The sequence below is a fragment of the Adiantum capillus-veneris genome, chromosome 8 (assembly GCF_014529385.1).
Source record: "Adiantum capillus-veneris isolate H3 chromosome 8, ASM1452938v2, whole genome shotgun sequence".
NCBI lineage: Eukaryota > Viridiplantae > Streptophyta > Polypodiopsida > Polypodiales > Pteridaceae > Adiantum > Adiantum capillus-veneris.
Genome location: NC_140938.1, coordinates 10925287 through 10950523, shown reverse-complemented (window position 1 = coordinate 10950523; position 25237 = coordinate 10925287).

Genomic DNA, 25237 nt, shown 5'->3' with positions numbered 1-25237 from the left:
AGCACCTGCAACACTTGTGGGCTCCTAGTCTAACCTCAGAGTAGGGTCCCATCCATGCCCCCCTTCCCACTGAAAGAGGAGAAAACCATACAATACCCCTTGACACCTGGTGAGCTTGTATGGTAGCACCTTCAGTCACAGTGACTATCACCAATCGTAACCAAAGCCGACTCACTAATATCTGTTGTATCTAAAAAAACATCCTCACCAACTTCAGCACCTAAGGCCCAATACCACCATGCAAGGTATATCGTGCCCTTAAGGTCACTTTCTACTGATGTTGTTGCAAAGTCTTGAAGCCTATACAAAATCCACCATTTCACAAACTGTACTGTCCAAAGTGGCATGCAGTTTTCTCGGGCATAATTTGGCTGCAAGAATGGTACTGCAAGCAAAGAAATTGCTAGGCCAATTAATACAGTATAAGCTTCTATGTTCGGCTGTAATCAGAGAGGAATCAATACAGGGGGCAGGAATCGAGCCCAGTGCGATGTAAAATAGCCTTCAACAGGTACAAAGCACTACGAGTTCTGGGATCTTGCCAAGTTGCATTGGCTCAAAAAGTACAGGTCTCAAAAGCCAAAACATATTCTGGAGACTGAAGGAAAAGCTATAGAAACAATGCTCAATCTGTGACCCCTTTTGAAGTTCATCCACATGAAAAACAGGCCTCAATAGGCAAAAATAGCTGTAGAACAAATATGTCCTGCAAGCAATATGACAATGGAATGAGGAAGCCACACTATGCACTAAGCTACCTCCTCATTATGTCACGTTTCTAACGTACAGAAAGGAAACGAAACTATCAGTGTTTCTAAGCAGAGTCGCATGCCGCACTAATGGCTCCAAAACCCACAACGAATAAATATATGCAGGTTTATAAGGAACCTCATGCTGCAATAATGGCTCCAACCTTGGATCGCTGACAAAAGCTCCGCTGGTACCACCAACTCTCTCTATGTTGTATACGTCAAAAGGTCTATTGGTACCACCAACTCTCTTTATATTGTATATGTTGCTGAATGAATCCAGGCAAGACCAACCATCAATGTTAAACCTTGATTGCAACCCCACATTGAAGAGCTAAAATGAGCACACCGTTATCAACGTGGTTTCATTGTGTTGACTTAATCTGACATGTATATCCACTCTTTGACTAGGAAAACACAAAGTTCAACTCAAACTTTCAACATGTGCTGACTTCATAATTGTCTTGCACACCACCAACTCTTGCTTTATAGATAATAACGCCATAACGTTGCTCCAGCACGTACATGATCATGTTTTCTAGACTTTCAAACCAAGTTCTAGATACAAGCATAGTCCATGTAATTACCATAAAACAAAAAATGGCTCACAAATCAAACACAATTACTTCTATAATGAGCTGTAAACAGTGGACATCACAAAACATATGACAACCCCCCCCCCCCCCCCCCCGAAAAAAAACCCCGTTCGAGATGGAAACTTAACATAATCTATGAATGCATAAACTAACCTGGGGATTCCAGTCGCTGTCAAAAAGTATGACAGTATCTGCAGTCTGCGCAGAATGATCAATCCAAAAACATTACATTCAATGTCAAAGACCACAACCACTTGAAGCTTGAGTACCAATGTGCATCTCTCAACAACCAGAAATAGACTCAGATTACTAAGGACTGTTAATTAAATCCAGACCTCAACTTGATAAAATGCTCATAACTTAAATACGTATCTATAAGTTGAGATTCTAGGAAGCATCATGAAATGGTCGAGCAACTTTTGTCTTCTTCATTTGGCCCGTGTAAAATTGAATGAAAAATGATCAATGTTCATGTCTATCGTTGAATCAAGTATGGTTTATTCATTGATTCACACAATGCTCAGAAGTGGTATGTTAACACATCAACAGTCACTCCTGGACCTACCAAGATTCAGATAATTGACACTAACTTCTACAGAAATCCAGCATTCAAGGCCCCACTAAAATACTGAGAACCCCAAGACGGAAAACATAATATGACTTAGCCCAAACACACAAAGAAGGGATTTCTCCAATTGTAGTCAAACATGTACTTAAGTCTTATATCTTTTCAATAAACTAAAATCCATGAGTAGTACTATTATCACATTAATCCTTCTAACTAGGCCCAAAGAAAAAGTTTCTCTACAATACAAGAGAGACCTGAGGACACAACTTTCATATCTATGCACAACAAAAGTAATAGCACACCGTCACATTGAAAGCTAAGGTCTATGGTTGCACTTTGGAGAGCGCAGGGCAAGCAGCCTCAAGTAAGTTGCAACGCAGCAAAATTATTAACTAAATTATCTTATCCCACAATTGTGCCTCGCCACATACCTGAAATTTGTATCAAAACTATGTCAGCTTTTGTAGATACCAATCCTTGCGCAACATGGTTGTGTGTGTGTGTGTGTGTGTGTGTGTGTGTGTGTGTGTGTGTGTGTGTGTGTGTGTGTGTGTGTGTGTGTGTGTGTGTGTGTGTGTGTGTGTGTGTGTGAGAGAGAGAGAGAGAGAGAGTGCCACAGAAGTGAAGCAACAACCCCAAAAAACACCGTTAGTACTGAAGCCGCCACGTCCCAACAAAAAATAGCAATTTTTTTTTTTGTTTTGGAGAAAACTTGAAATGGTATTAAAAGGGTGGAGAATTACAACAATGCCTCACAGGAAGGAAGAGAGGCCTCCCAACAAATTACAATGCTAGACATGAATAAATCATTCTAAGTCTATTTGGAGAGTAAAAAGACAGCATGGCATCTTGCCAACTTTGCCACCTTAGGCTTTGTTGAATAGACTTGAGGGGTTGACAATGTACATCTATCATTAGCTTGGATGTTTTGATAGCTACCCTTTTGAGCTCCATGGAGAAGACAATAGAGTTATCAGTGAATTGGTTTTGAAAAATTGCTTCATTCCTTTGAGTCCAGCAAGCCCATAAATATTCCATTCTCCACAGGTACTGCACTACTGCTGCTCTAGCCTTCACCCTCACCCCCTTACAGCCAAAGAAATCCTCCTGGGTGAATGTCTCAGGCTGAAAAATAGCAATTTCTTTGGATGCCGTCCACCTCAAAAAATAAACCCCTCATGCCATATTTTTATTGGCCAAAGTTTCCTCCCCTTAGACCTTGCCTTAACGGCTGTGTCAACAAAATGAGAGGGTACAATTGTGCATTTAGTGGACAGTTGGCGCAAGAGTAGTGGTGGGTGAGGGTATCCAAAGCCATGCTGGAGGGGAATTGTGAGAGACAAAAGTCAAGGTACAAGCGTGCATTTAAAGGGCACCTGGCGCGAGATGAGTGGTACGTGAGGGTATCCAAGGTCGCTCTGGATGGTATAGATAAAGTAGTTCAACTGAACTGATTCTTGTCATTCTTTCTTTCCCTCTCTCCACCCCCTCCTCCTGATGCGCCCACTTCATGTGAGGTTGTTTTCTGAGCCAGAGCTCGCTCTTGGGTGATGTCTATTGCGAGCAGACATGATGCACTAGCCTAAGGGCGTTTCTATTCTCTGAGTCGCAGACATGATACACTAGTCTAAGGGCGTTTCTATTCTCTGAGCCACAGACATGATACGCTAGCCTAAGTGCGTTTCCATTCTGAGCCAGATCTGTCTTTGGCTATGACGAGAAGTTGAACTGCAAGGTTTGTTTGCATTCTTTCTCTCTCCGTCCCCTCATGATGAGGTTTATACTCTGTGACTCTTCTGCCCACCTCCCTCTTGCAGGGGTGTGTGCTTATGCGACGAGCCTTTTTTGGGTCATCCTTGTGCTTGGGTAGATCTTGGTTTTTACAGCCAGTTACCATCCAATCTTCTGGCCCCTTTCTAACAAGAAGGGTGTTCTGTGGTTATGTTCTCAACCTTTGGTTGACTTGCGGCTCAAATGTGAGTCACTATGCTTATGTTCAGAGCTTTGATGTTTTGTGCACACGGGTGCCGCCCCCCCCCCCCCTTGTCTCATCCTGCCCCCTCCTCCCTTGCAGCTTCTATGAGAATCTGTGTAGGTTCTCCATTCACTTTTTCTCTAAAAAGGACAAAAGCATCTCTGAAGATACCGTTTTATGAGACCTAAAAGCAAAATTGCGTCAGCTTGTTGTGTTGGCTTATTTGGGTTGTGTGCTGTGTGATGCAAACAAAAACTATGTTCATTTAGTACGCAGGCTTATTCTAGGATATTCCTTAGTTACTACCAATAACCATCCATTGTCCGATCTAGGATAAACTTCGATGTTGGAGATCTTGTTTCTTCGATCTTCAATTTTTTCTCTAGACCAATCAAATCACTGGCTTAGCATTTAAATATTGGGTTTATTACTTTTGCTTTTCTTTTGCTCTGACAAGATGGCTGACATCGGGTCGCATTTCGCAACTTCATCACAGGTTTTTCTTCTTGATTTTGTTTCGCCACAGGTTTCTTCACGTATGTTTTTCTTTACCTGTTTTTGCTCTTGCCTCATGCCTGTTTAAGATCTTTCATGGTAATGGCAGTGAATCAAGTTTCACAGTTGAAACTTGATTCACTTGAAACTTGCCTCATGCCTGTTTAAGATCTTAACTTGCCTCATGCCTGTTTAAGATCTTTCATGGTAATGATTCAAGTTTCACAGGCATGAGGCAAGAGCAAAAACAGGTAAAGAAAAACATATGTGCTGTGTAACTTGATTCACTGTCATTACCATAAAAAATCTTAAACAGGCATGAGGCAAGAGCAAAAATAGGTAAAGGAAAACAGACGTAAGAAACCTGTGGCAAAACAAAAAAACTTGTGGTGAAGTTGCAAAACGCGACCCGATGTCAGTCATCTTGTCAGAGCAAAAGAAAAGCAAAAGTAATAAACCCAATATTTAAACGCTAAGCCAGATATTTAATTGGTCTAGAGAAAAAATTGAAGATCGAAGAAACAAGATCTCCAACGTCGAAATTTATCCTAGATCGGACGATGGATGGTTATCGGTAGTAACTAAGGAATATCCTAGAATAAGCCTACATACTAAATGAACATAGTTTTCGTTTGCATCACACAACACACAGCCCAAATAAGCAGACACAATTTTGCTTTTAGGTATCATAAAACGATATCTTCAAAGATGCTTTGTCCTTTTTAGAGCAAAAGTGAATGGAGAACCTACACAGATTCGCATAGAAGCTGCAAGGGAGGAGGGGGGAGGATGAGGCAAAGGGGGGAGCGGCACCCGCGTGCACCAAAACATCAAAGCTCTGAACATAAGCACAGTGACTCACATTTGAGCCGCAGGTCAACCAAAGGTTGAGAACATAACCACAGAACACCCTTCTTGTTAGAAAGGGGCCAGAAGATTGGATGGCAGGTTGGCTGTACAGACCAAGATCTACCCAAGCACAAGGATGACCCAAAAAAGGCTCGCCGCATAAGCACACACCCCTCCAAGAGGGAGGTGGGCAGAAGAGTCACAGAGTATAAACCTCATCACGAGGGGACGGAGAGAGAAAGAATGCAAACAAACCTTGTAGTTCAACTTCTCGTCATAGCCAGAGACAGATCTGGCTCAGAATGGAAACGCCCTTAGGCTAGCGTATCATGTTTGCGGCTCAGAGAATAGAAACGCCCTTAGACTAGTGTATCATGTCTACAGCTGAGAGAAAAGAAATGCCCCTAGGCTAGTGTATCATGTCTGCTCGTCATAGCCATCACCCAAGAGCGATCTCTGGCTCAAAAAACAACCTCACATGAAGTGGGCGCATCAGGAGGAGGGGACGGAGAGAGGGAAAGAAAGAATGCCAAGAATCAGTTCAGTTGAACTACTTTATCTATACCATCCAGAGCGACCTTGGATACTCTCATGTACCACTCATCTCGCGCCAGGTGCCGTTTAAATGCACGCTTGTACCTTGACTTTTGTCTCTCACAATTCCCCTCCAGCACGACTTTGGATACCCTCACCCACAACTGCTCTTGCGCCAGCTGTCCACTAAATGCACAATTGCACCTTCTCATTTTGTCGGCACTGCGGTTAAGGCAAGGTCTAAGGGGAGGAAACTTTGGCCAATAAAAATATGGCATGAGGGGTTTATTTTTTGAGGTGGACGGCATGCAAAGAAATTGCTATTTTCAGCCTGTGACATTCACCCAGGAGGATTTCTTTGGCTGTAAGGGGGTGAGGGTGAAGGCTAGAGCAGCAGTACTGCAGTCTTCACAACTAGGCACCAAATAACCTTAAGGCTGAAAGGAGTGATCTTGGGTATCCAACCTTGGGTGTCTAACCAAAATGTTTACATTCTTATTCTCTTGTTGAATTGGGTAGGATTTACAGTTAGAAGTTGTAAATTATGTTGTAAATCAGAAGTTGTAAATTATGAATTTGAATTTGTAACCTGCACATTATGTTGATACGGAATTTTTACCTCAATCTCTCTCGTTGTCTATCTTCCTTGTCATGCAGGGTCTTTGTGCTTGGAGAACTAAAGGGGGAGCCTAGTGGGACAGTTCTCATTGATGAATACTTACCTTATTATATCTTAATATCGCCAAAAAAATAAAAATCATTTCCTCCCGTAGGGTCTTTGCCTTGTGATAGGATAATCAAAGTACCTTACCATTCTGTTGATTATGTTATAATTTTGATACGTTACCATCCTAAATAGTTAGATCATTACACCCTTGTATGCTATTAGCAGCTTGCTGTTACCTTCATCTCCTTTGCAATTGTTGCCTACTTTGTCAATAGAGATAAGCAAGGTGTTTTTCTTGGGTTGATTTAAAATCACTATCTCAGCTTGAATCTACTGAATAGCTCCTTAATTCTAAAAATCTTAAGAGATTCCCTTACATCTACCCAAATGTTTCGTTTAATCTTTAGCGATTTTTTTATTATTAAAAAGCAATTTATTGGATTGTAAGGGTTTAATCTATACCCATGAGTTGTCCCTTTCCATAGTCTTTTCTTTCTATGGGGGGGTTGTCCAGTTTTAGAGTGACTATTATATCCTCCTGTAGAGTTGATGTGGGCTCTATCTATGCTTTGTAATTTATTTAGTTGCATGCCCATTTCAAATCTGTATGTTCACCTTCATATAATATACTAGTACGGCCGACCATCTTCGGCGGCCTCTCTCTCTTTCTCTCTCCCCCTCTTTATCTTTATCATGTGCTAAGGAGTTTCTCTTTTCTGGACTTTAGCTTTCATTTCGCAATTTTTGATACGTGTAAAGCGCACTCCCTCTGTTGTTATAGAATACAAGTACAACCGGCCGCCTTCGACGGCCTCTCTCTCCCTCTTTATCGCGTGCAAAAGGGCTTGGTTTTGTTTTGGACTTTAGCTTTTAGGTCGCAGATTGCGACACGTGTAAAGGGCTCCCCCTTTCGCCATATTACATTAGTAGATATTTGCCATTGGTTGCTCTTGGGTTTGATTGGACTTCAAGCATACCTCGTATGCTCTCATTATGGCCTTTAATTAATGGCTCGATAGACACTTGCATACTGGGTCTAAAGTGCCATTCCTTAATTAATTTTGAAGATTCGATTCCAAATCGAATCTTCAAGTTGAACGAAAACTCGTTGCAAGACATTCTCGCGCGACATGTCCAGACCTGCACGCTGCTGCTCCATCTCCGCCTATGTCATTGCGTCTTGTACGCAGTGCCCCACCCTATCATCCCAAGCAGGGAAACACACTGTGCGTCAACTCCTCTCGCAGGGCATGCGGTTGCCAGGGGCTACCGTTGCTCTTTTTACTGCTGCCGAGCTCCCTCGCATACCCATCACCGCTGTGCACTTGCTCCTTGCCCAAGGCTTGCAGTCGGACGTCGGGTCCCACCCCGCCTGGACCACCCTCACCTCTTTGGCATGCAAAAGCAGTGTGCCTGGCCTCACCCTGCGAATGAGAGAGAGAGAGAGAGAGAGAGAGAGAGAGAGAGACTGACTCTCCCTCCTACGCACTTCCCTCGTCCGCCTCGCGAAGCGAAATGCAGGACACACAGAATAAAATGATCGCGCACCGCCCTCCCTCCTTATTGCATTCCTCTCTCCTCCACGTGCCGCATTTTGTTTTTTTCCCTTGGTACACATGAGAACATCTCAACAGATACCCTCTGAATTGAACTGCTGCCAAAATTGCGGATACATACTGGCTCAAAACTTTGGCAATAAATACAAAAGCTCCTCAATTAGCTTGTCATTTAAAAGTTTTAGCTTCACTATTGTATTGATTGGTCTAGACCTTCTTTAAGCTCGCTACATCTTTTTGTTCAAATCTTCTTTTTAATTTCATTCTACCCTTTCTAACTTTTCAAGAGAGTCCTTTAGGGTATTAATGCTGTTGCTAGCTACCTCGTCTTCGCTTTCCTTAGTTTTTTTTCCTTTGCATGGGCTCTTGTGATAACATTTACTAGAGATTATTTCCTCTTTTCAGGTTTTTTGGATCGTAAGCAACATCTTACACTTCCAAAAAAAATCTGCAATCAAATGCTTAAACCCACATTATAGTACACCATCACATTTGTTTCATAAACCTCTTGATTGTGGAGGTGTTTGATTTTGCTATGTGAATTTTGTGGTTTTGGGTTTGCATCTCGGTGGGTTTCAAACATCTCATCATTTTGGAGGCCCATGAAATGCTTTGTTATACACCATTGGTGCTTGCATTCTTTTTGGGTCCCTTGCAAAAACTCTCTTTGGTTAGCACTTTCCCTTGAATCATTCAAGGATTCTGTGTACGGCATTCCTCTTATGTTTATGTATTTGGAAGCGTTGATTAGTTCATATCTCACAATTGATAGAGAATTAGGTTATGCCCTCTGCATCGCTTGTGGAGCACATTAAATAGAGTGTTTCTTCCCATATCCACCATGCCCAAATTCCAAGTGTAGGAGGTGCTATCAGCAAATTACTCAATTGTTGTTTTTTGGTTTTCTCTGTTTTGGGCATCCCCTCAATGGGGGGCTACCATATGTAAGTGTCCAATGGATGAGCCCTATTAACCACATATTAGGATTGTCTTAACTTGATGATTGCTCATATTATATATTCCTTGTATTTAAGCGCATACATGTAAAATAGCCTAGTAGTGCATGGAGGCTACCAAGGCGGGATACCATATAGACATACCGGTTTGATACAAGGCCTACCTACGACTTGTTTCTTACGAGAGATGATTTGAATACACTTGTTTGATCAAGGTAAAGGGCTGATTTTCTTGATGGTATATGTTCTTATTTATGGTTTCTATGGTTAAAAGAGCACGTGTCTAATACAATAACAAGTAGTCTATGTGCATGATGGTATAAATTAAGTGTTAAGTGGTATCTCACTACTTGGAATTGAGTTTATGTATGGTTCTCGTTCTCCATATCGTTTTGATGTGTGATGCATGGACCCGGAAGAGCCAAAAGTAATTTTTCTACATGTATTTATCCTAGAAATGGTAAGATTTAGGATTAGGTATAGTTGCATAACTGAAGGGGCTGTTTTTTCTCATCATCACAAGCTACTATTTGATGATACAATTGCACGTGTAGGGTCATGAATTGATTGAATATGGATTGCTAACTTAGACAATGCTAAGTGGTTATGTGCATAGTTTTGCATTGTTTGATATAGTTTCAATCCTCATTGTATGGACTAACTACTACTACTACTACTACCTGGGTCCACTTCACTTAACCCATTAATTAGCTACTAAGATTCCAGAGGAATCTCTAGTTCGAAACAAAAACAGGAAAAAAAAGAGAATTCCACCATCACGTGCGACCCTACGCAGCCCTTCCCACGGCCCTGTCTCCCGTGTGTATTGACCTACTTATCCCCCTTCTGCACAACTCCTCTCTCGCTCATGCTCAACTGCTCCCCTGCGCGTAGAGGTACTCATTCAGCTGTCTTTGCGTCCCCTCCCTCCTCCTCCATGTGCAGCTTTTGACGGCCCCTTTCCCGACCTTCGCCCAATGCCGCCCTTCCTCCTCCTGTTGCTCCTCTTCGACATCGACTTGCTCTTGATCACCTTGCCGCTCTCCTGCAGTGTGTTCTGAGTGCTCCACCTTAAAGACGTTTACGCCCTACCCATGTCCATCCCTCTTTCCTTTTACACTCAGCTGGCCACACCACCTTTGGTGCACATGGCCCCTACCAACCGATCGTCCTGCTCCTCGTCTCGAGCTGTGAGAGAGAGAGAGAGAGAGAGAGAGAGAGAGAGAGAGAGACTTTGTGTCGCTATTGGGTCCTGCACACGAGCTGCATGCTTCCCTTCTACAACTGCACTCTTTTGATCGCCTTATGCCATCTCTTTCCCCTCCGTTTGCTATCCTGTTCTGCATGAAGACGAGGTCCGACACACCCCGCTTGCGGGCCCTGCTCCCCTGCATCGCCCACTGCTCTTGCCATGTCTGTGCACCGCCTACAGCCGTCCCAGTACCCTTGCTTTGCCCTGGGTTCTGTGCGCCAAAAAAATTATGGCATTGCCTTATTCCCCTACCCCCTCGCACCTTGTCTTGCCACGTGGCCATCTCGAACGAGACACCCGGTCCAAAAGAAAATCCACTGCCAATCTCGTGCCATCTCACTTATCTTTTCGTCCTTGGCACTCAAGGAATTCTGTGAGATTCCCACTAATCAACTTGGTTTTCAAATTCGTGGGCACCTACTACCTACTGGAAACGTGTGCCGTACATGAATTTAGAATGCTTCTTTGAGTGGTTTAAACTTTAGAGTGATGTTTACTTGGTGGTTGAACAAGTCATGTTGCATAAATAGATTGATCAAAGGAATTGTCTTGAATGGTATGACCTATTTTTTATGTCTCAGGTATGGGACTATGAGTAAATAGTGCAAGCCTGTATTGACATGAGTTTATGAGATGTTTATTGGTAGATTCAAGGCGATATTTACTCATTGGTTAGGATGTGTGAAGAGGCATGCATATGCATAGGCTTGTACAGTTTGGCCTTCGTTTAGTGTTTCATGATGGTTGTGGATCCATAGCGAAGGTATGCACCTCCCATGAGTTTGTGTGTTTATTTGGTGATTTTGAGATGATGTTTGCTCATTGCTTATACTAGTAATGATGCTTGGAAACTCATGGATGAAGTTCATTGATGCACGGTTTATGCTCTCTAGTATGTGACTCATTCCCAAGTGTGGACTTGTTTTATGTTGGTTGAAACCATGGTTATGGAGTGATGGATTCCTCTTGTGGATATGGTTATAATTTGAGATATGGTTCCTTTATGGATTATGGTTATTGGAAAGTATTTGTTGGAAAGGATTGATCGGTGCATTGTTGGATGCATACTTTAAACTCAGTGTTATGTTTTTCACCTACTTGGCTAGATTTGTTGGGGGCAGTAGCCTTCATGACTAGTGCATTAGGGGTCTTGCCTTGGCTATGCCTAAACACCCGGAGTGGCTCCAAAGAGGCGTGGTGCCTAAACTAGTATGGCTGGTGATGATTCCCCACCACCTACTAGTACTTTGGGATTCTTTTAGAGCTTTGGCTTATGGAGAGAGGCGAACCGGCTCCATATGTCTAGCATGGTCCATTATGGTAGTGTTCTGGCTTGCTCTTGACAAAGTGTTTGTATACTCCATCCATAGTAGGATAGGATGTGGGTGGGTGGACCGGTTGATCTCTACACAAGGTCTGATTCTTCTACTTGATATTCTTTTTGGTTATGATATACAAGTTATTTTAAGCTTGGTTGACTTGGCATCAATGCAAGTAGTTGGGCATACCATGTCCCAACTCAAATTACCTGTGTATATTAGATCTTCATAGGATTTTCGTGACATCCCTATCTTGGCTGATATTTGCTAGTTCTTTGGGCATAATAGGTGGTTTGGCAATTGTTCTTGCTTTATCTTTGAATTTTTGTGTGAAAATGGTTGTGTTGTGATCCTCTAAAGTCTTACTTTTGGGAGCTAAGTTAAAGTCATCTCTTTAATGGACCCCTCATCCAATTAGAAGGGTGCTAATGCTTCAATTCTACTTTTTATTCTTTGTTTCTTAGGAGTGCCTTGGCTTTCACCTACCAAATCCCTGTAATAGTTCTCAAGCAGTCAAAGTTTCCTTCAAAATCTAGAGTAGAACCTGTAGATATGGTCAATATGTTTTTTCATTTACGTTAAATTTGACCATAAGTGTCCATATGCTCAAAACTTCTTCATGACCTCTATCTTTGGTAAAAGCTGTACCTATGGAACCAAATAAATGTGCTACCTTAGTAAGCATATCAACCACCACAAAAATAGAATTGTATCCAAGTAAGGTGGTGAGTCTAGTAATGAAGTCCATGGATATACATTCCCACTTCATTCAAGTTGCGTCAATGGGTTGAATCTTACAAGGATATTCAACTGTTTAGCTTAATACATTGAAAAATTAAGCATCTAGTAACTTAATTTAGCACATCTTTCTTCAATCCTTGCCAAAAGAAGCTGTGCTTGACAGTAGCATAAGTCTTCACATATCCTACATGCCCAACTGTAGGAATATCATGTGCTTCTTGAAGAATTTGAAGCTTGATTAGGAATACAAAGTTGAGTGTCAAAGTATAAGTCTTGACCTTCAACATGAAATCCTTTTACTTGGACGATCTTGCTTCTTTGTCCGCGCCAGCTTAAAGATAAAAGAGAAAGAATTTGCTTGAAGTAGGTTTCGTGACCTATTGCCTCTTGCATGCAGGGAAGTAAAGAAGATGAGGATGATGCTATGGTTGTAGCTACACTCTTTCTGCTTAAGGCATCAGCTACTAAATTTTCCTTTCTTGGTTTATACTCAATCCCAAAATCATACTTGTAGAGTAACTCCATCCATCGTTGTTATCGCATATTCAAATCCGATTGAGTATAGATCCACTTGAGACTCTTGTGATCAATGTGTAAGTCAAAACACCTTCCAAGTAAATAATGTCTCTATAAACGTTAAGAGCATGCACAATAGCTAAAAGTTACACATCATGAGTAGGATGATTTAGCTCATATTTACACAACTTATGGAATTCATAAGTATTAGCTTGCCTTCTTGAGATAGAACGCCTCCAATAGCTTGGCCACTTGCTTCGGTGAGAACATTAAATGTCTTTAGAAGTCATGGAGTCACAAAATTGGAGCATTTCCAAAGGCATTTTTGAGAGTCTCAAAGCTTATTTGCGCACGTTGAGTCCAAATAAAGATTTTTGTCTTTTCGAGGAGAGCGGTCAAGGGTGAAGTGATCTTTTCATATCCTTCAATAAAAGCATGATACCATCTCATCAACCCAAGGAAACACCGAACTTCCCTTATTGACTTAGGAATCTTCCTTGGATTAGTGGAAACGCCATCTTTGAAACCAATGTATTCAACTCGGGCATTTTGGGATTTTTTTGGTCGAACATGAGGGGTAAATTGGGAATTTTTAAAATTTGAGGGGTGTTTTGGGAATTTCCACAAATTGCAGAGGTATTTTGGTAGTTTTTCCTAAGATAAAATATAGTTAAAACTTGACGGTTGTCCTTCAAGCTTGATGGCTTGCCATTTAACGTGGAAGGAGAACAATAAATGAATGATGTGGGTAGCGGCAGCCTGCATTGCCGATCATTGTGCTTGGAGTGGAATGAAAATCGAAGGCGTGGTCTTGTGGCCAGTGTTCAAGAACATATGTCTCCGCTTAATACATGCCATTTTTTATTTCAAAAAATGTTGACTGAGTGCGAGCGCAAAAGGAGAAATGTAAACGATTGAAAAAATAAAAGCTGATTTTTTAATCTTTCCTTTTGGCAAACCTTGCTACCCACCAAGGTTGCCAAATCTTTGAGTTTTGCCAAAAGAAAAAAGAATCTTCTTGGCAAATTCAAGAAAAGAAATTTTGTATGTTTGGAAAAATGGTTTCTCCCGAGCATTGCTTGTCGCACATTGCTTTTCTCTGGAAAAATTTCCCAAACACTATTGTCTTTTGGGTCCACGACGGACAGGTAGCCAAGGGCTCACCCATCTAGGTACATTCTAGATTGTCAAGCACAGTCTTCATGCCCCCACAGTCTTCATGCCCCCACACACACACATGCCCTCTCTCTCTCTCACTCTCATGTGCACTCCATTAGTCCCTGCACTCCACTTGTCCCTGCACTCCACTTGTCCCTGCACTAAACTCTCTCTCTCTCTCTCTCTCTCTCTCTCTCTCTCTCTCTCTCTCTCTCTCTCTCTCTCTCTCTCTCTCTCTCTCTCTCTCTCTCTCTCTCTCTCTCGCATGTATCTTCCAATGCCTTTGCTTGTTCGCCTCTCCTTTTGCCTATTCTACTCTCGTCCCCCTCTAAGATTCTGGGTCCCCCTCCATGCTCACCATGGTCTAGTACCCATTTCTAGCCACGTGGAGCTGCCCGAATTTGGTCCTCCATAATAGAGTAGTATAGATAGATTGTGGCCTAGTGTTCGCAAAAAAATAGGAACCAGTGGATAAAATTGGAAAATTTTATAGGATTTTTCTCACACGCTCTTTGATTAGAAAAGCCAAACTATTATTGGTGGAAATGCCCTACCGTAGTAGTGAAAGCGGGAGAGAGAGAGGTGGGGATGCAACCGATGGGAGAGGTAGACATCAACGCCATGTGCGAGTAAAGCAAGGAGAAGGAGAAGTACCATAGGAGGTGCAACTCGCATGCATCACCTGTTCTCTCAGCTGGTGCACCAGCATAGTCAACCTTGAGTTGATGGACATCCTCTTATCTCACTCTGTGCACCCCCACTATCAAACTTGCTCTTTCTCGAGTTGTCGACATAAGGAGCTGCTTTCTCGTGACATATTGGTGGGTTGTGTGTGCGCACGCGCGTGCGCACACACACACACACACACACACACACACACACACACACACACACACACACACACAGAGAGAAAGGAGGAGGAGGAGGAGAAGAAGGGATACAATTGAAAGCCCTTTATTATCATTTGTGGGTTCCTGATGAGCTGAAGTGCCAAGGGTCAAGGAATTAAAATGCAGCTCCTTGTGGCAGCTACCTCTAGGCTCCATCAACTTGCAAGGAAGTAGCACTATCCCACTAAATGGGATACTTACACATCTAGTAAAGCGTAAAAACTCTCTCTCTCTCTCTCTCTCTCTCTCTCTCTCTCTCTCTCTCTCTCTCTCTCTCTCTCTCTCTCTCTCTCTATCTATCTATCTTTTTCTTGCCATTTCAAGTTGCCATCTTGGGCATTGGCAGGCCGGTTGTGATGTCTGGCAATTGGACTTCCTAATGAATAGCCACTGGCATCTATGGTAGTCTACACTGAGCACTATTTGTAGCATGTCGGATGAATGCAATACTTCTGCTTGATACATGGAACCCTTGAATCGGCTTCAATTTTCAAGTTTTGACCCACTTTGGCACTTCTCGTGGCCAATGTTAGAAAAAAACCGAGGTCCAATGTATTTTAACTGGCTGAAATTGTAAAACCTTGGCTATATTTCGAGGTTACCTTTAAGAAAACCGAAAAATTAAAGACAACATATTCAAATTTTGACATTAAAAGCAGAAGAATTGCAAGTTTTCCCTTATTTTCATCGATTAGGGAAAATGTATTTTTCTAGCTTTGCCCGTAGCTCCCATATGCCCAGCAGGGTCTCATGAAAGTCCTTGGCACGTGGCTAGAGAGAGAGAGAGAGAGAGAGAGAGAGAGAGAGGCCTCGTAGAGATTGACGCAGATGGAAGCGATAACCACATAGTAAAGGTAACAAAAATCCTAGTTGAGGAAAGCTATTTGGCAATTGCTTGTGCCTAGCTCAGATTTCGTTCGTGAAACGAAGCAATCAGAAATGTCAGTGCATGCCTAAGAGAAAGAGAAAGCTGGGAGCCCTGTGGATGTGGAGAGAGAGGTTCTCTTGGAGAGAGTTGCAAGTTGATAAGCTCTCTCGTAGCTCTCTAAGCCTCTCTTCCCCATCTGTCTCTACATATAGGTCTCCATATCTTTGACGCAGTCACAACCTCTCTCTCTCTCTCTCTCTCTCTCTCTCTCTCTCTCACACACACACACACACACACACACACACACACACACACACACACACACACACACACACACACACACACACACACACGCACGCACGTGCGCGCGTGCACAAGTAAAATTATGACCTATGGTGCCTGCAATGTAGAATTTGAAGCAGAGAGAGAGAGAGAGAGAGAGAGAGAGAGAGAGAGAGAGAGAGAGAGAGAGAGAGAGAGAGAGAGAGAGAGCGCATAGCGATGGCGATCGCATCTCATCCTCTTCACAGATATGCAGAGAAAAGAACATGAACACATGCTCTCAATCGTCCAAGAGCCTGGATTGCAGAAGTTACCTGTGCAGCCCATAGGCAATATATATATATATATATATATATATATATATATATATATAGACAATGTTTTGATTTAGGCTCTCTCTCTTTCTATGTGCATGCACATAGAGAGAGAGAGAGAGAGGATATCCTTCAATAAAATCATGATACCATCTCATCAACCCAAGGAAACACCAAACTTCCCTTATTGACTTAGGAATAGGCCATTCTATTATAGCTTCAATCTTCCTTGGATTAGTGGAAACACCGTCTTTGAAACCAAGGTATTCAACTCGGTCTGTGTAGAAAGTACATTTGCTACACTTGGCATAGAGTTGATCCTACCTAAACAGCTTCAATACGCAATGCACATGGTGATCATGCTCCTCTCATTCTTAGAGTAGACAAGGATATCATCAAAGAAGACAAGTACAAAGTCATCAAGGATTTTTGAAAAACATCAATCATAAGCTTATTGAATATAGCTGGAGCATTTGTAAGTCCAAAAAGGTGACTGTGAATTCCTAATAACCAAAGCAAGATTGAAGCCTATCTTTGGTGTATCCTCTTCCTTGATCTTGATTTGATAATGTCTTGACTTAATATCAATATTTGTGAAGATAAAGTCTCCATGTAAGCGATCAAATAGCTCATCAATTCTAAAAAATACAAACTTGTTTTTTATTGTCACTTGATTAAGACCACGATAGTCAATACAAAGCCTCAATGTACCATCTTTCTTGCAACTAAAAAGGACAAGCGTACTCCAAGGTGAGACACTAGGGCAAAATGAAACCTTGATCATGAAGTGGAGTTAATTGATCCTTGAGCTCTATGGCCTCTAGCATAGACATATTGTAAGGTCTATGAGAAACTAGTTGAGCTCTAGGAATAAGGTCAATTGCATGATCAACTTCAAGCTCTAGGAATAAGGTCAATTCCATAAGCTCTTCAAGAAATACATCGGCAAAGTTTCTAAGTCATTTTGGTTCAAGTGAACTTGGCTTCTTGTCCGTGGGGTTAAACTTGACACCATAGATCATCTCATTCTGCTTCTTAAAGCTTTCAACAACTTGTGAAATTGACTAACTACAGCTCGGGCTTGCCCCTCTTGCTAGAAACAGTAACTCTATCATGAAGGTTGTTTCCTAAAGAAAGAGAAGCTGACTTGCAGTAAATATGCACGTCATTTCTATTCAACGAATCCATAACGAGAATACCATCATAAGTGCATATAGGTAGCACCCTAAAATGTGCAGAAGTACACTGATCATCGAAAAAAAATTTCAAATTTCCCATTTAGGTTGCAGACTTCGCTATTCTACATGTAGCTAACTCACTGCAAGGTCGATATCAGGGTTTTCATGCAAATTGAGCAGTCTAATGCACCTAGGTGAATTGAAAGAATGAGTACTTCCTGAATCAATCAATAAGGTAAAATGTTTACCTTTATACTCAACAAGAGTCTGAAGCACTGGAAATTGACAATTAGCACCCTAGAGTTCTATAGTAGCGTGAACATAAGCACTGGGTCTGGGATTGACTCCTTCTAAACCCTGCAAAAAATCAGAGGAAGGAAAAAAAATTGTGAGTTTTCTCGACTCATTGATTGATGAACTTTTGACTTTGTGAGACTTGGTTACAATGTCTAGCATAAAGGGTGAAGTGTATTGTGTGAAAACCCAATAAAAAGAGAGTGAAAATTGGCGATAAGGGTAAAACCCTAAGTGCCAAAAGAAGACAAAATTACTAAGGGGTTATCAAAAGGAAAAAAATTAATTTTTTGTGATACATCAGACCTAAAGAGACACAAAATCCTAGTCAAAAAGTCAAAACCTAGAAAAAAATTAAAACTCACAAGACTAGCAAAAAAGTCAAAACTTGGAAAAAAAGTCAATAATCACAGGCCTAGGAAATATTTGGTTTTTTTCCTGACCTTTAAATTTTTTGTGAATTTTGTAATGAAACTTTGGATGTAGACTTCCTTGTATGACATAAGCACACTGGTAAAGTCAGATAGTAAAAGCAAGGTCCAGAAAGCAAACTTGAGAAAAATCGTGATTTTTTTCTTGTAGCAATATTGTCCAATTTTTTGTCAGAAAGTTAATTTGGATATTGATCCATTGTTGCATAGCTTGTGTACATAGGTGTAACACCAACTGCATGCCGAGTTGTGTTATTAAGGTTGATATAGAGAAACTGTGCTAAATCAGATTGTGAGATCCCTTTTTGAGTTTGTTTAAATCAGAGCATGGTTGCAAAGTAAAGTGAGACAAGCACAACCAAGAAGCTGGAGTACGACAATAGCTCAAGTTAGTGGTCAGTGTTCTTGAATGTTTTTGAGGTTAGGTGCATTATACCAGTTAGGTGCTAGAATTACTAGAGACCAAGTAAGCCAAGTGTCTACTCAAGAAAGCATTAACCAACGTGATTTACAGTTTCTATCATTGATTAGAGAAGTGTCATCAGTTACCTAATCAAAGTATCTTTTCCAAAAATCATGGTTGAGAGAGCACCAAGCATGAGTGTGAGGAGCGAAACTGAGTTGGTAGGGTCCAAGGACTTCAATAAGGGTTGCAAGTATGCGACTTGTCCCACTACATTATCAATAGATTGACACGCAGGGAGCTTGTATCTACATAGATCACCAAGGATATTATTGTGTCCAAGCGATGCTAGGAAAGATTGAGTCCGGACAAGGATTATCTGAGAGATAATCCAGACAGATACTTAGATGAGCTTGGGATTGCATACATCAAAGTTTTCAATCTTGATGTCGTCAATAGATTACGGATTCCGGGATTAAAAGAGAAAGTTCACTCAAGGACAGTGAAGTTGCCCTTGGAACATGACATGAGAGGAAGGCTATTATCTAGGAACTAGGTTACACATAATAATATAGAAAATCCTACAATGGGATTATAGGGGTTTTTGAGACCGGTGTCGTGCAGCTCCGCTTCCATGTAGAGAAAAAGAGCAGAGAAATGCAAGCTAAGCTTCTTTGAAGCCTACACATTAAGTGAGTAGTGATCAAGGCTTGATAACAGGCCAAGCTTAATGATTAATGTATGCCAAATGCGGCTTAGAAGGGCCAACAGATGCCTCAATGATGCCAAAAATGAGTATGCTTGCAATGAACACACATGAGAGATTATGATCTAGAACTGCAGTGCTTGAAGTGCTCTACCGGCCTGTCTTTACGGCTCGTCGATTGGAGCTACGGTGAAGAAGTTATGGCACTTTGAAGTTTAAGTCGATTGTAGATCCATACCGTATTGGGCAACTGCAGCTGAGGTGACAGAAATGAAATGAATGCATGGGCCTGAAGTGCTCACTTTGTGGAGCGCGTTGGTCTTTTCAGATCAGCAATCGGAGTTTTGGTCGCCAAGTCATTGGCCGTTAAAGATTCACCGGGGGCCGGTTCCGTGCCAGACCAATCGACTCGACCGGTGTGCCATCTGGGAATTTTGGCCTCCTCAACAGGGTTTGTATGCGCTCTATGCAGTTTGAGAAGTCTAAAGGAATTAACGGCTCGTCAGATTGAGTTCAGGATCATGAGATAATATGGCTTGAGGCCGCTGTCAGCTGCCGGCACAACTAAGCAAGATGAATTTTGGAATCCGGATGTTATTGTCAGTCAAGGGTTGCTTTGGCTAGTATGTCACTCTGAACAATGATTTGGCCGATTCGTATACCAACTATGGTGTCGTTACCAAAGCACGATGTTTTTGATGAGCATCCAGTTAAGAAAGTGCCTTTTAAAGAGCATTAATTTCGAGATATGCCCAAAGCTACGGCAAGGAGCTCTCGGCTATGTTCATCGAGTGCGAGGCGGAGCCTTGGTTGATACATATGTCAAATGTAATGCCCTTAAATGGTGCCCAAGCCGAAGTGTATGCCAAATGTGGTGCCCTACAAAGGCATTAAGTCGGCCGCCCGCCCAAAGGCTCACTTTGGCCACCCGAAGGCAATGTGGCCAAAAACCCTTAAGGGTGTGTGAAAAGCAAAAGAGGAATGCCCATGGCGTAGCGAAGGAGTCGACGGGTAGCAGCGCAGGGACCTTCTTTTTGCTCGCGCGAGGCAGGGGAACCCGAGAATGCTCTCGGTGGTGAAACGAGAAGTGCTCAGCTGTCCTAGGTGCCACCATTCGGCACCATCCATGGCGAAATCCGGGCTGGTCATCCTTGTCGCCTGCCACGTCATTAAGACGGGTCGCGCCACATCAGCCACTCGGCGCCGTCACTGATGGGCGGTGGCAAAATTTTGGGGGAAGGGCTATTAAACACAAGCCAACGAGGGCAGTTGTGGCATGAGGGGAATCAACAAGGGATGACGAGCATGAGATGAAGATGAGGAAGGCGGGGAGGAGTCGGAGCAGGGAGCTTTGGCTCTCATGCTCGGCGAGGTAAAGGAGGCAAACCTTCTCTCTTTCTCTCTCTCGGCTTAGCAAGGAGGACTCTCTCTCTCTCTCTCTCTCTTTCTCTCTCTCTCTCTCTCGTTTGGAGAACAAAGACGGCTCTCTCTCATGCTTGAGAGCAAGTCGAGGAGGAGAAGGAAGTAACCTTGGCGTGATGAAGGAGACCAAACTCGGGAATACTCTACGAGAGTAGGGCATGCAAAGAAGTTGGAGGAAGCAGAGGCTCGCCATCTTGGCTCTTGTTCTCTCTCGCTCTCATGCTCGACAAGTAAAGAAGGCAAAGTTCTCTCTTGGCAAAGAAATTCGAAAGAAAGGCGAGGAGTTTGAAGGAGAGGCGTGAAGGGAGGAACGGTCAAATACTCTTTCTCTGTCTCTCGAGAAGCAAAGAGTCGGAACAAGGGAAAGCTTGGCAAAGGAGAAGAAGGAGATTCACCGAACGAGCTAGGTTAAAGAAAGGAAAGATCTCTCGAGCTCAGTAATAGAAAGCAATGCAAAAATATAAAGCTCAAAAACATCCGAAGCATGGAAATACAACATGGAGGAAAATTTTGATCATCGACGGCATCGTAAACTTAATTAATCCTTTTTGTTAAATCACGGAGCCGTTAACGGCCCGGGGAACTATAATGGGAGCATAAACTCCTTGAGTTGAATGAACCTAAGTGTCGGTGCTGTTAACAGCCCGATTTGGCTATTGCCAGCAAAATGTATTCAGAGCTTAAATTGATTAATTGAAGGTTACGGTGATTGACAGAGCTTTTTTTACATGTTGTTCTTGTTCTCTTGACGCCTCCCACAGCCAGAGGCCCGACGCCTGCCCGGCTCACGTAGCGAACACATATCCCCCGACACCGGGAGGGGATATGTATTCTTCACAAAAACATGTATTCTACATGGAAGGTGATCAGAGGATGTTAGTGGTGGATTCATTTGGGAAAGAATACAAGTTTGCATTTATGACCAATCTAGATAGGTTTACCATTTTGGGAGAGCTTGTTTCTAGTTTTTATCCAAAGAAAGTTCTTGATGTGCCAAGAGTGACCAAAAGCCTATGGACAGAGTGAGACTTGAAGATCCACCAATAAGAATCCAGGTGTTAGAGTCAATCAGACACAGACATTCAGAGTCACTGGTAGGATTGAGTCTTTTGACTGAGCCAATGCACATGACAGATGGTTATGCAGCCATGACAGGGTCATCCATGCCACACCCATTAGCCCGAGGGATTCACTCTATATATAAAACGAGACGCCACCTACGAGTGGACAACTTTGATAAAACCCCTATATATGACTCATACAAGGGAATATGATCCCCCTTTCTACGCTTATACGATAACCAATGCATAAAATTATCATACCCCTACCTTACATATAAAATTTAGGTCTCATATGATCTAACTGAGTAAAACTAGTCAAAGAGCGTGTAGCGTAGTGACTAGAAACGTACTAAGGAACCACTTATGTTGATAACTAGATGTACCCTCAATGTTTCTTAGTTTGACTTTCAAGTTATATACTCGCTCAGCTTGCACTCTAGCTACTCGCCCAATTGTGCCCCATCTAAATTACTCAAAAAACATGGTCATACAGTTGTGCTAGGTTCTTTGTGTAATTTTTCATCTATACAAACTCTTTATAGATTTCATCTCTCAACAAATGAATTATAATCACAAAACAAGCAATTGATACAAACCAATGTTAGTTCTTGCATGGATCTTTGTAGCTTCTGACTCAAAAGTTCAAGGGCAGACTCTTTTGGGAAGCCATGATTATTAATCACAAAAACTTCCTCTCATTTTTCTCTTTCCTCACTTCTCTTCCCTCCCCCAACCAATAAATATGATACCCCCTCCCTTATTTTTAATCTCTGGAGATAAATTATTGGGGGCCTGCCCCTAACTTATACGCTTATGTAACTTGTAAAAAAAAACCCCTCGCTTGTACTTACGTGGTGCGGTAAGTTTTCCATAGTGAATCCCCCGGGACCCATTAGAAAGGGGGTTGCCAAAAAGAGTGCACATGACAGTAACACCCCCTAGGGCACACACTTTGTGCCAAGAATGGTAGAACCCGTCTTGTTCCTAGAATCAAGGATGATGCGTTATATAATAGACCTAAACCAATGAGACCATCTCAAGTTGCAAAGTGCATGCCATTGAAGTATAGTGGGTCAGGGGCTCCTCATGCACATGCATCTTCATCTAGGTAGGTATTGAGAGCTGAACAAGTTCACAACTACCATATGCAGGGAGGGATTTGGGTTTGTAAGGCACTACCCTTACATGGTACCAACCTCTACAAAAGGAAGATTACAGAGACAATATTGAGTTGTTGCTAAATGACTTTGTCAAAGAAGCAATGTTGAGATTAAAGCAATACTTGGAGAGATACCTTCCTAGAGAGATACCTGAAGAGGAGATAGGTTAGTTGTCTTGTTTATGGAAGGTCTAAAGAACAATCATCTAAAGAAAGATCTTCATTTGAAGAAGTGCACAACTTTGGATGAAGTGACAAACAAGGTTGTCTACTTGGTGGAAAATTGTAAGATCTACATTGGAGTGTCGAAAGATACTGATGTAGCTTGTATTGATTCAAAGTCGAGAAAGAGTGATGTGACTGTAACTAAAACAATGCAACAACCAGTAAATATGGACCAATTAGTTGAAGAGCTAGTGTGATGGACAAACCAAGCATTCAAAGTCCAAAACCAGAGGGTACCCTAGCTGAGAAGGTGCATGACCTGTGCAGGAGATCATCCAATACATCAGTTTCCATTCTTGCCGCAACAACAATACCAAAGAGCAAAGTGATGTGAAATTGAATAGAAATGGACAAATCATAGCACTGAAGAGTGTTATTATAACAAGAAACAATTTAGGGAGAAACCTTACCAGGCGAACCCACCTTATTAGCAAAACCTTGAGCATCAACACAGAGTTCAAGGAAATCAACAGTATTAATTGAATTGTGCACCTCCACCACCACCTAGATACCCACCAAAATGGATTGAAGATCCTCCAAGAGCAGAGAAACCAAGATCAATGTTAGATAAGCAACCTCCACTACCAAGTGAAAATTAGACAACAATGAGATACGTACATCTTGACAACCAATTTTTGGATAGAAGTGGGCTAGTGCCGACACAACCATACTATGTGGAGGAAGATTATAGTTATAGCTTAGTTATGATAAAAGTTCAGATGGCCATAATAGGTATGATCGGTGGAATATAACTTCTTCCTCTAGTACCACGCCACCACAAATGATCAATGTTCCCCAAAACAAAGGAATCTTTGTAGGACAGGGAACACTAATGTTCATAGCCAACCAAGGTTTCAACCAATCATTCAATCACGCATGACCTTAAACCCTAATATTTAACAAAAACTTTTCTTCTGGCAAAATGAGGCAAACTTTTAAAAAGGATACAAAACTACCCATATCTCTTACGAAAGCTCTCACTCTTTCTTAGATCATACTAAGTTTCTTGAGAAATTCACTCTGTTGTCTTGTTTTGAGTAGTCTTATTCTTTGAAGATGTGAGAGAATTCAATATTTAAAGAACCTCTTAGTGGGGCATTATTCCCACATCCCTTCTTGCTCATGTACTTGCACAGAGGTTTCTCTACCCTCCTTGGCTACTGTTGTAAAAAGAAGCTTACTATGTCTTTCACATCCCTTCTTGTTCTTGCACTTGCACAAATATTTCTATACCCTTCGCTACTCTTCAAAAGAAGCTTAGTATATCTTTCACGTTCCATTTGGTCTCGTTCTTGCACAAAGGTTTCTCTACCCTCCTTGGCTACTCTTCTCAAAAAAAGCTTAGTATTTCTTTTACATTTTATTAGAGAGAGATTCATTTGAAGTCTTTTGAGCTTGAAGTAGTACAAGAGCCAGACATAGTTGAGAAACCCTAGATGTTAAGTATGGAGCTTGATTTACCCTTATAATTTTCTGTGGTAAAAGCGCACATTTGTAAGGCCCCCATTACGAGGAGAAGCCATCGTGCGTAAAGGAAAATCACTCACCAGAAACCAAAATTTTCACGGACAAGAATCAGGGACAACTTTAGAGGCGCCCCCGAGATTTTTTTTTCATCGGAATATTCCTTTTCGTCGGAATATTATAGCCGGACGGCGGTCGGAAAGTGGTCGGAAAACAACCGGTCGGCTGACCGGTGGTCGGAAGTCAATGGCCGGTGGCCTGTGGTCGAAAGTCAATGGCCTGTGGGCGGTGGTCGAATTCAATGGCCGGTGGCCGAATTCAAAAGCGGACTTGTCTTCTCAAGGGCGGCCACACATGGACGGATTGGAGGGTCCGATTTAAACTTATTCGCACAAGGGCAGCTACACATGGCTGTCTCTCATTAGAGAGGGCAGCCCTTTTGGCCTATAAAAGGAGGCCATTTCTACACACATTTCATAGTGTGAAGTTGATGCAACAAGGTGAGAGTGAGGTGGTGAGAGTGAAGCAAGGCGGGAGCTCTATCAAGGGTTTAATCCCTTTGTAAACTACTTCTTCTTTTGAAGTGCTAAAGCCATTGAGTGGCTGCTT